Source organism: Eleutherodactylus coqui, unplaced genomic scaffold, assembly GCF_035609145.1.
Source record: "Eleutherodactylus coqui strain aEleCoq1 unplaced genomic scaffold, aEleCoq1.hap1 HAP1_SCAFFOLD_53, whole genome shotgun sequence".
NCBI classification, from domain to species: domain Eukaryota; kingdom Metazoa; phylum Chordata; class Amphibia; order Anura; family Eleutherodactylidae; genus Eleutherodactylus; species Eleutherodactylus coqui.
The window spans coordinates 821,983-834,454 of NW_027101708.1; the positions used below are offsets into that span (position 1 = coordinate 821,983).

Here is a 12,472-nt window from a genome sequence, read left to right on the forward strand (position 1 = left end):
CCACCGGCGTTAGGACGGACAGAGGCAGGACAAATAGAATTATTTTCCGTTTTTTTGCACCAAAAGGCAGCACTGCGTATATTCTATGAACATGAGAAGTTTAATATCTGTGCTGTTTTCCTGCTAATGTGTCACAGAACGTGAGGGTAGCAGAGTTATTAACTGTGGCAGAGCAGGTATTTTTTTTCCCAATTAAGGAAAGCAAATGGCGAAGCCAGGAGTAAAACGTAGCTGGGTGCGTATGATTTTTACAGGTTGCAGACGCAGCCGACACGTGTCCACCGGCGTTAGGACGGACAGAGGCAGGACAAATAGAATTATTTTCCGTTTTTTTGCACCAAAAGGCAGCACTGCGTATATTCTATGAACATGAGAAGTTTAATAACTGTGCTGTTTTCCTGCTAATGTGTCACAGAACGTGAGGGTAGCAGAGTTATTAACTGTGGCAGAGCAGGTATTTTTTTTCCCAATTAGGGAAAGCAAATGGCGAAGCCAGGAGTAAAACGTAGCTGGGTGCGTATGATTTTTACAGGTTGCAGACGCAGCCGACACGTGTCCACCGGCGTTAGGACGGACAGAGGCAGGACAAATAGAATTATTTTCCGTTTTTTTGCACCAAAAGGCAGCACTGCGTATATTCTATGAACATGAGAAGTTTAATAACTGTGCTGTTTTCCTGCTAATGTGTCACAGAACGTGAGGGTAGCAGAGTTATTAACTGTGGCAGAGCAGGTATTTTTTTTCCCAATTAAGGAAAGCAAATGGCGAAGCCAGGAGTAAAACGTAGCTGGGTGCGTATGATTTTTACAGGTTGCAGACGCAGCCGACACGTGTCCACCGGCGTTAGGACGGACAGAGGCAGGACAAATAGAATTATTTTCCGTTTTTTTGCACCAAAAGGCAGCACTGCGTATATTCTATGAACATGAGAAGTTTAATATCTGTGCTGTTTTCCTGCTAATGTGTCACAGAACGTGAGGGTAGCAGAGTTATTAACTGTGGCAGAGCAGGTATTTTTTTTCCCAATTAAGGAAAGCAAATGGCGAAGCCAGGAGTAAAACGTAGCTGGGTGCGTATGATTTTTACAGGTTGCAGACGCAGCCGACACGTGTCCACCGGCGTTAGGACGGACAGAGGCAGGACAAATAGAATTATTTTCCGTTTTTTTGCACCAAAAGGCAGCACTGCGTATATTCTATGAACATGAGAAGTTTAATAACTGTGCTGTTTTCCTGCTAATGTGTCACAGAACGTGAGGGTAGCAGAGTTATTAACTGTGGCAGAGCAGGTATTTTTTTTCCCAATTAAGGAAAGCAAATGGCGAAGCCAGGAGTAAAACGTAGCTGGGTGCGTATGATTTTTACAGGTTGCAGACGCAGCCGACACGTGTCCACCGGCGTTAGGACGGACAGAGGCAGGACAAATAGAATTATTTTCCGTTTTTTTGCACCAAAAGACAGCACTGCGTATATTCTATGAACATGAGAAGTTTAATAACTGTGCTGTTTTCCTGCTAATGTGTCACAGAACGTGAGGGTAGCAGAGTTATTAACTGTGGCAGAGCAGGTATTTTTTTTCCCAATTAAGGAAAGCAAATGGCGAAGCCAGGAGTAAAACGTAGCTGGGTGCGTATGATTTTTACAGGTTGCAGACGCAGCCGACACGTGTCCACCGGCGTTAGGACGGACAGAGGCAGGACAAATAGAATTATTTTCACTTGTTTTACAAGCAAAAGGCAGCACTGCATATATTCTATGAATAATAACTGTGTTGTGGCCCTGCCTATACAATTCTTTCCCTGCAGTATCAATGGAGGGTGGAATGCTCTGCAGAGGCGATTTTGAGAAGCAAAAAAAAATGCAGCACAGCTAACAGCAGCCTGGACAGTACTGCACACGGATAAATATGGCCCTAGAAAGGACCGTTGAGGTTCTTGAAGGCTACACTCACTCCTAACACTCTCCCTGCCTATGCAGCACTTCTGTCCCTAATGCCGGGTGCAACGCTCTGCAGAGCCGATTTTGAGAAAAAGAAATGGCACTGCTAACAGCAGCCAACACACAGCTATCAGGACCTTTGGGGGGTCTTGAAGCCTACACTAACTACCAATTCTTTCCCTACAGCAGCTCCCGTACAAACAGCACTGTCCCTCAGCTAACTCACCAGGCATCTGAGCCGAACCGCGGGAGGGGCCGATTTTTATACTCGGGTGACACCTGATCTTCCCAGCCACTCACAGCAGGGGGGTGGTATAGGGCTTGAATGTCACAGGGGGAAGTTGTAATGCCTTCCCTTTCTTTCAATTGGCCAAAAAAAGCGCGCTAACGTCTCAGGGAAGGAAGTGAAAGTAACCAGAACACCGCATGGTGTTCGTTACGAATAATGAACATCCCGAACACCCTAATATTCGCACGAATATCAAGCTCGGAAGAACACGTTCGCTCATCTCTAATTAACTCCTGAAAAAAACTATGGGGTCAAAATGCTCATGACACCCCTCAGTGAGTACATTAAGGGGTGTAGTTTTAAAATGGGGTCATTCGTAGGGGTATCTATCATTCTGACTCCTATGAACCTTTGCAATCTTGGCTTGGTTCAGGAAACAAAATGTTCCTCAAAATGTTGATAATCAATGTTAAATTTGTACATCTCCTAAATGGTTAAAAAAAAAAAGCTTTTCAAATATGCGTCCAAAATAAAGTAAACAAATGAAAATGTATATATTATCAAAAATGTGTACAGTGTATTTGATATATAACAATTGAAAATGTGACAAAATGACTATTTTCACCACCTGAATGAAGTACAACATGTGGTAAAAAACAATGTCAGAATCACTTGGATATGCAAAACCTTTACAGAGCTATTCTATTTTAAAGTGACACGTCAGATTTCCAAAATTTGGCCTGGTCATTAGGGTGCAAACAGGTTTGGTCACTAAGGGGTTAATATACTGCCTGTAGAAATACCGTATATTGCAAAATTAAATTAAAACTTAAATTTTAAATATTTTAAAAATACTAGAAGATTAAAACACCACTTTTCCAATTTTTAACCTAAAGTAGAAACTAAAGCATATTTGCTATCGCAATATCTGTAAAAGTCTGATCCATTAAAATAATGTAATATTTAACCTGTATGGTGAATGCGATCAGAAAATAAAATGTGATGTTTTAGCAGCCTGTCTCCAAGAAAATGTTTATAAAAAGTGATCAAAAAAAGTCTTATGACCCCAAAATGATAGCACTAGAAACTCTGAATTACAATGACCCTTTGGTTTTGGGGCAAAATTCTTTTCTGGGGCAGAGGAGTGTATTACCTGCAGTAGTTGTTCTTCTCTGCTGCCCCTCAATCTGCAAGTTCTACTACTTTTTACTTGTCCAAGATGGCTGCAGCAATTTTCTAACTTTCTAATGCACATTATGCAATTCTCTTTGATTGGCTACTACTGATCACATGAGCAGCTCTGGGCAATCAGAAAAGCAGGTAAGTGAACTAGTGGTTGTAACATATCAATGCTCTGTGAGGATTAGGTAGTCTGAAGATTGTATTGACCATCTTGGATGACTGAAGGCATGAAGGTGGATCAGAGGGATAGCAGGGAAGAACAACTTCAGGTACTATACCCCGCTTCCCCTCCGCGTCTGCGACTAAATTTGAAACTGAAGGGTCACTTTTATGTCCAACCATTCTACATGTGTGTAATGTCGTATTCTGGGTTATACATCTTCCCATTATTTGACAGTCGTATGACTTTTGGGACATTGCATGATAGAGTGCAGTCGGGTCTATTTTAGTCACTGACCACTTTCCAAAACTTCCTGTTGTAATTAAATGAACAGTACTTTGATAAACATTTAGAGCTTAAATACACTTTAATATCTAATCACTGAGAGCATTTTAATGTTTTAATCATTTTTGTAGAATTAATGAATTTGATCATAAACTTTTTGGAATCCGCAAATTTGAAACTGAGAATATGGATCCACAGCAAAAACTACTGCTTGAATGTACATACAGGGCCCTGGAAGATGGCGGCTACCCTACAGAAAGCATTAGTGGAAGTGAAACTGGAGTATTTATAGGTGAGGTTATTAAGATACTAGAATGGAAACGATTAGGGCCCCATGTAGCGGATGCTGTAGAGTATGATGAGTTACATTTAGATCCCTTAAACCTGGAGAGTTTTAGATCTTGTGGCTGTAATATGAAAGCTAAATAGTGGCCACATTACAACCGCCTGAATGAGGCCTAAGACTGTAATGTTTGCATTTAAAAGGGGTGAGCCAAGATGCTCAATACTTTCAGAACCCAAAGTTCGGGAACAGCTTCTCACCCTGAAGGCCGCTCTTGGCACTCCATGCAAATAGTTGATGGTACTGGGGAAAGCTGCGGCCAAATTGGTATCTCCTCTGTAGTATTACAGGATAGTCCTGCACATGGATGGCTGACCAGTAATGACCGGGTAACAGAGGGTTCATTTTGCTACATGTATAGTTGTCCATGCTAGTTATCTACCACTGGAAACAAAGTTTGGGGTCCGGATTCCATGGTCTGGGTGTAAACCTGTATCTTTTGGTCAGATGATTCTGGTATCTTACAAATGATGCTGTACTAAATCTATAGGAGCTATTAGTTCTATCTATATTTCATTTTACAGGTATCATGAACAGAGATGCATACAGCATTTACAATAACTGCGCTGATAACATTAATCGTTTAAATGCAGTTGGTACAGCCTTATGTATGGCTGCCAATAGGATATCATATTGCTTCAACCTGACTGGTCCTTCTCTGATCATCGACACCGCCTGTTCTTCCTCTCTTGTTGCTTTACATTACGCCTGCCAATCCATCCAACAAGGTATATACATCGCAAGTATAATATAAGAATATCCTCATATACTATACTGCAGTAATCCCCAACCAAAGGCTCGGTAGCCCCACGTGGCTTGTGCCCCCATGCTGCTTGGCTATGTGAGACCTAAGTCATAACCATATACACCAACAATTTACTGTACTTTATTACTGATTTTGAGTAGCAAATGTTAAAAATTTGGGTTTTATTGTATCTCCATATTTAATACACTGGGGAACACAATTGGTGACTGAGATGTTAGAACGAGAGATGAGCGAGCACCAAAATGCTCTGGTGCTCGTTACTCGGGACGAAATTATCGCGATGCTCGAGGGTTCGTTTCGAGTAACGAACCCCATTGAAGTCAATGGGCGACTAGAGCATTTTTGTATATCGCCGATGCTCGCTGAGGTTTCCATTTGTGAAAATCTGGGCAATTCAAGAAAGTGATGGGAATGACACAGCAACGGATAGGGCAGGCGAGGGGCTACATGTTGGGCTGCATCTCAAGTTCCCAGGTCCAACTATTAAGCCACAATAGCGGCAAGAGTGGGCCCCCCCTTCCCAACAACTTTTACTTCTGAAAAGCCCTCATTAGCAATGCATACCTTAGCTAAGCACCACACTACCTCCAACAAAGCACAATCACTGCCTGCATGACACTCCGCTGCCACTTCTCCTGGGATACATGCTGCCCAACCCCCCCACCCCCCCGCACAACCCAGTGTCCATAGCGCACACCAAAGTGTCCCTGCGCAGCCTTCAGCTGCCCTCATGCCACACCACCCTCATGTCTATTTATAAGTGCGTCTGCCATGAGGAGGAATGGCAGGCACACACTGCAGAGGGTTGGCACGGCTAGGCAGCGACCCTCTTTAAAAGGGGCGGGGCGATAGCCCACAATGCTGTACAGAAGCAATGAGAAATATAATCCTGTGCCACCGCCATCAGGAGCTGCACACGTGGGCATAGCAATGGGGAACCTATGTGCCACACACTGTTCATTCTGTCAAGGTGTCTGCATGCCCCAGTCAGACCGTGGTTTTTTATAAATAGTCACAGGCAGGTACAACTCCGCAATGGGAATTCCGTGTGCACCCACAGCATGGGTGGCTCCCTGGAACCCACCGGCGGTACATAAATATATCCCATTGCAGTGCCCAGCACAGCTGAGGTAACGTCAGCTTTAATGCAGGTGGTTTAAAAATTAATTGGATTACACTGTAGGCGAGGGCCCCAAAAAATCGGTGTACCAACAGTACTAATGTACCTGAGAAAAATTGCCCATGCCCAATCAAGAGGGCAGGTGAAACCCATTAATCGCTTTGGTTAATGTGGCATAATTTGTAACTAGGCCTGGAGGCAGCCCAGTTAAAATAAAAATTGGTTCAGGTGCAAGTTTCAACGCTTTAATGAGCATTGAAACGTATAAAAATTGTTTACAAAAATTATATGACTGAGCCTTGTGGGCCTAAGAAAAATTGCCCGTTCGGCGTGATTACGTGAGGTTTTAGGAAAAGGAGGATAAATATTATACACAGATTGATGAAGAAAAAATGTCCCCGTTTTTGATGGTGATAGAGAACGATGCTTCCATCCGCGGGTGCAGCCTACGTATTGCTTAGGTATCGCTGCTGTCCGCTGGTGGAGAAGAGAAGTCTGGGGAAATCCAGGCTTTGTTCATCTTGATGAGTGTAAGCCTGTCGGCACTGTTGGTTGACAGGCGGGTATGCTGATCTGTGATGATTCCCCCAGCCGCACTAAACACCCTCTCTGACAAGACGCTAGCCGCAGGACAAGCAAGCACCTCCAGGGCATACAGCGCGAGTTCAGGCCACGTGTCCAGCTTCGACACCCAGTAGTTGTACGGGACAGAGGCGTCACGGAGGACAGTCGTGCGATCGGCTACGTACTCCCTCACCATCCTTTTACAGTGCTCCCGCCGACTCAGCCTTGACTGGGGAGTGGTGACACAGTCTTGCTGGGAAGCCAGAAAGCTGTCAAAGGCCTTAGAGAGTGTTCCCCTGCCTGTGCTGTACATGCTGCCTGATCTCCGTGCCTCCCCTGCTACCTGGCCCTCGGAACTGCGCCTTCTGCCACTAGCGCTGTCGGATGGGAATTTTACCATCAGCTTGTCCGCCAGGGTCCTGTGGTATAGCATTACTCTCGAACCCCTTTCCTCTTCGGGTATCACAGTGGAAAGGTTCTCCTTATACCGTGGGTCGAGCAGTGTGTACACCCAGTAATCCGTAGTGGCCAGAATGCGTGTAACGCGAGGGTCACGAGAAAGGCATCCTAACATGAAGTCCACCATGTGTGCCAGGGTACCTGTATGCAACACATGGCTGTCCTCACTAGGAAGATCACTTTCAGGATCCTCCTCCTCCTCAGGCCATACACGCTGAAAGGATGACAGGCAAGCAGCATGGGTACCCTCAGCAGTGGGCCAAGCTGTCTCTTCCCCCTCCTCCTCATCCTCCTCATGCTCCTCCTCCTCCTCAACGCGCTGAGATATAGACAGGAGGGTGCTCTGACTATCCAGCGACATACTGTCTTCCCCCGGCTCTGTTTCCGAGCGCAAAGCGTCTGCCTTTATGTTTTGCAGGGAACTTCTCAAGAGGCATAGCAGAGGAATGGTGATGCTAATGATTGCAGCATCCCCGCTCACCATCTGGGTAGACTCCTCAAAGTTTCCAAGGACCTGGCAGATGTCTGCCAACCAGGCCCACTCTTCTGTAAAGAATTGAGGAGGCTGACTCCCACTGCGCCGCCCATGTTGGAGTTGGTATTCCACTATAGCTCTACGCTGCTCATAGAGCCTGGTCAACATGTGGAGCGTAGAGTTCCACCGTGTGGGCACGTCGCACAGCAGTCGGTGCTCTGGCAGATTAAACAGATGTTGCAGGGTGCGCAGGGTGGCAGCGTCCGTGTGGGACTTGCGGAAATGTGCGCAGAGCCGGCGCACCTTTTCGAGCAGGTCTGACAAGCGTGGGTAGCTTTTCAGAAAGCGCTGAACCACCAAATTAAAGACGTGGGCCAGGCATGGCACATGCATGAGGCTGCCGAGCTACAGAGCCGCCACCAGGTTACGGCCGTTGTCACACACGACCATGCCCAGTTGGAGGCTCAGCGGCGCAAGCCAGCGGTCGGTCTGCTCTGTCAGACCCTGCAGCAGTTCGTGGGTCGTGTGCCTCTTATCTCCTAAGCTAAGTAGTTTCAGCACGGCCTGCTGACGCTTGCCCACCGCTGTGCTGCCACGCCGCGCAACACCGACTGCTGCCGACGTGCTGCTGCTGACACATCCTGATTGCGAGACAGAGGTTGCGGAGGAGGAGGAGGGTGGTTTAGTGGAGGAAGCATACACCGCCGCAGATACCACCACCGAGCTGGGGCCCGCAATTCTGGGGGTGGGTAGGACGTGAGCGGTCCCAGGCTCTGACTCTGTCCCAGCCTCCACTAAATTCACCCAATGTGCCGTCAGGGAGATATAGTGGCCCTGCCCGCCTGTGCTTGTCCACGTGTCCGTTGTTAAGTGGACCTTGCCAGTAACCGCATTGGTGAGGGCGCGTACAATGTTGCGGGAGACATGGTCATGCAGGGCTGGGACGGCACTTCGGGAAAAGTAGTGGTGACTGGGAACTGAGTAGCGCGGGGCCGCCGCCGCCATCATACCTTTGAAAGCCTCCTTTTCCACAACCCTATACGGCAGCATCTCCAGGCTGATAAATTTGGCTATGTGTACGTTTAACGCTTGAGCATGCGGGTGTGTGGCGGCGTACTTGCGCTTGCGCTCCAACACTTGCGCTAGCGACGGCTGGACGGTGCGCTGAGAGACATTGGTGGATGGGCCCGAGTTCAGCGGAGTTGAGGGTGTGGGTGCAGGCTAGGAGACGGTAGTGCCTGTGTCCTGAGAGGGGGGTTGTATCTCAGTGGCAGGTTGGGGCACAGGGGGAGAGGCAGCGGTGCAAACCGGAGGTGGTGAACGGCCTTCGTCCCACCTTGTGGGGTGCTTGGCCATCATATGTCTGCGCATGCTGGTGGTGGTGAGGCTGGTGGTGGTGACTCCCCGGCTGATCTTGGCGCGACAAAGGTTGCACACCACTGTTCGTTGGTCGTCTGCACTCTCAGTGAAAAACTGCCAGACCTTTGAGCACATCGGCCTCTGCAGGGTGGCATGGCGCGAGGGGGCGCTTTGGGAAACAGTTGGTGGATTATTCGGTCTGGCCCTGCCTCTACCCCTGGCCACCGCACTGCCTCTTCCAACCTGCCCTGCTGCTGCCCTTGCCTCCCCCTCTGAAGACCTGTCCTTAGTAGGCGTAGCAAACCAGGTGGGGTCAGTCACCTCACCGTCCTGCTGCTCTTCCTCCGAATCCTCTGTGCGCTCCTCCCTTGGACTTACTGCCCTTACTACTACCTCACTGATAGACAACTGTGTCTCATCGTCATCGTTCTCCTCACCCACTGAAAGCTCTTGAGACAGTTGCCAGAAGTCCCCAGCCTCATCCCCCAGACCCCGGGAACTTTCCAAAGGTTGAGCATCGGTCACGACAAACTCCTCCAGTGGGAGAGGATTCGGAACCATTGCTGCCCATTCTGGGCAGGGGCCCGAGAACAGTTCCTGGGAGTCTGCCTGCTCCTCAGAATGTGTCATTGTAATGGAGTGAGGAGGTTGGGAGGAAGGAGGAGCAGCAGCCAGAGGATTCAGCGTTGCAGCAGTGGACGGCGTAGAAGTCTGGGTGGTCGATAGATTGCTGGATGCACTTTCTGCCATCCACGACAGGACCTGCTCACACTGCTCATTTTCTAATAAAGGTCTACCGCGTTGACCCATTAATTGTGCGATGAATGTGGGGACGCCAGAAACGTGCCTCTCTCCTAATCCCGCAGCAGTCGGCTGCGATACACCTGGATTAGGAGCTCGGCCTGTGCCCACACCCTGACTTGGGCCTCCGCGTCCTCGGCCGCGTCCACGTCCTCTAGGCCTACCCCTACCCCTCAGTATGGTGTATTACCAGTAATGCAGAAACAGAACGCTGTAATTAAATGTGCCGCTTATTGGCCTGTGGTTGGAGGCTGACTTCGCTTACGGAACGCACAGCAGAGCCAGGAAAGAATTTTGCGCAAGCCTGCTGTAACACTTAGATGGCTGCGTATGAATTAGGACAACTACCCCCAGCTGAGACTCAGTACACTGAGGACGGTCACAGGCAGCCTAAATACATTTTTTTCCCCAAATGTTTTTGGAAAGGCCCCCTGCCTATATACACTAAATATGTCTTCTGTCCCTGCCTCACCACTACTGGCCCTGGACAATGTAAAATTACTGCAGACTGTTTCACTGTGGACAGGAATACAGCGGTGATGTAACAGGCAACACAGAGCCAGGAAAGAATTTTGCGCAAGCCTGCTGTAACACTTAGCTGGCTGCGTATGAATTAGGACAACTACCCCCAGCAGAGACCCAGTACATTGAGGACAGTCACAGGCAGCCCAAATAGATTTTTTTTCCCAAATGTTTTTGGAAAGGCCTACTGCCTATATACACTAAATATGTCTTCTGTCCCTGCCTCACCACTACTGGCCCTGGACAATGTAAAATTACTGCAGGACGCAATGCTCTGCACGGCCGATATACAAAAAAAAAAAAGTGCAACACTGCAAAAAGCAGCCTCCACACTACTGCACACGGTTAGATGTGGCCCTAAGAAGGACCGTTGGGGTTCTTGAAGCCTAAAATAACTCCTAACACTCTCCCTATAGCAACTCCAGCAAGACAGCACTTTCCCTGAACTATGTCAGAATGCATCTGTGGCGAGCCGAGGGAGGGGCCGATTTATATACTTGGGTGACACCTGATCTCGCCAGCCACTCACTGCAGGGGGGTGGTATAGGGCTTGAACGTCGCAGGGGGAAGTTGTAATGCCTTCCCTGTCTTTCTATTGGCCAGAAAAGCACGCTAACGTCTCATGAAAGTGAAAGTAACTCGAACATCGTGTGGTACTCGTCTCGAGTAACGAGCATCTCGAACACGCTAATACTCGAATGAGTATCAAGCTCGGAAGAGTACGTTCGCTCATCTCTAGTTAGAACATTTTTGGGGCATTTTGAAGTTTTAGATTCTGAAAATGACATTAGTTTTTCTTCATCAGGTCTGCTTATCAAGAGATAAAATATGTCCATATAAATGCATACATACAACATATTTTATTATACATGTCAAAAAATGCCCCCCCCCCCAGCATTTAAATCCAAACAGATTGCTGCAAAAATAGCATATACTGATAAATACAAAGCGTCAGTTAATATTTGGGCTAAAATATGAAGGCCTACAAGCCCACGTCAAGGGTGCACGTCCTGTTGCAGTTCCCTACACTATCATCACAAACAAACTACAGAAAGAGGGCATATCAAGTCAAGAAAATCATTGCCATCGGCCATACTGTGTAATGTTCCTCCATATAGTAACTTGGCTTTCCGCATGCTGAGGGAAGTGGTTCTTCACCTGCCCTTGCAGTTTATATTAGTAAATATGGCTGCTGGCAGTAATTTTCTTGAACTGATATGCCATGTGGGATTTGTTTGGCTGGATAGTTAGTTTTATGTGGCTCCAGATTGTCACTGAAAGTTTGATCTGTCTCACCCAAAAATCCATTATTCCAGGACTTTCGGTCTTCACTGCTAAGCTCCGCCCCTTCTGACATCATTGCAGATCCTTATCCTCTCCACAGCGATGCAGGTCTTCACATCCTCATTCCTCCTGTTTGCTCTGTCACTTGTGGAGGATCTGGGTGGGTTCCCCCAGGTGTGGTGGGCCTTGACATCTGCCTAGATTGGCTGAGTGCAAGTGCTGGACCTGAATACACCCAGTTGCAATCCAGAGTCGGCTGTATTTATGACCCTAGCACTCTCCGCCTCTACCTATTAGTATATCTTTGTGTCATTTGGTATAAAATCTAATCAGACCTGTTATTATAATATGCAGCCCTTGAACCGGACAACATAGTCACATAACAAATCTGCTTTAATATCAAAGAATAGTATATTTAATTCTAAGAATAAAGAGAATTACTGTATTTCTGGCTTATGAACAGAAAAGTGCTTCTTGTTACAAAGACTGATACCGGTCATCAACAGGTGATTGTGATATGGCGATCTGTGGAGCAGCCAATTGCATCATTGAACCTCTTATGTACGTTATGCTTAGCAAAGCAAATATGCTTTCTCCAGATGGGATATGTAAACCATTTTCCAACAAAGCTGATGGATATGGAAGAGGAGAAGGATGTGGTGTTGTTCTCTTAAAACCTTTAAAAAAGGTACGATGTCTTACATTCAGTAAAGTGAACAAGTTATTTTATTTTACGGAGTTACATCTTGTAATACAGATCTAGCAAAGTTTAGTTTGACACTTAATATGTGAAATAACTGTGACACAGATCTTTTGCCCTTCCAATAGCTTTTCTTGTGTAAACATTACTTGTTGCAGCAAGTTATCAGCATTGGGTTAAATTTATTACATTTATAACTGTTACTCAAAAGTTATTTCATATCAGCATGAACCTATGAACAAGATCCAAATGTTCTGTGGAGCCAAATCATTTTGCCATCCAGTAG

At 46.9% G+C, this 12,472-nt stretch overlaps 1 pseudogene; it reads left to right on the forward strand.

Moving 5' to 3' along the window:
* Positions 1-12,472, forward strand: part of LOC136590906 (mycocerosic acid synthase-like polyketide synthase) — a 64,001-nt pseudogene that overhangs the window by 42,840 nt on the left and 8,689 nt on the right.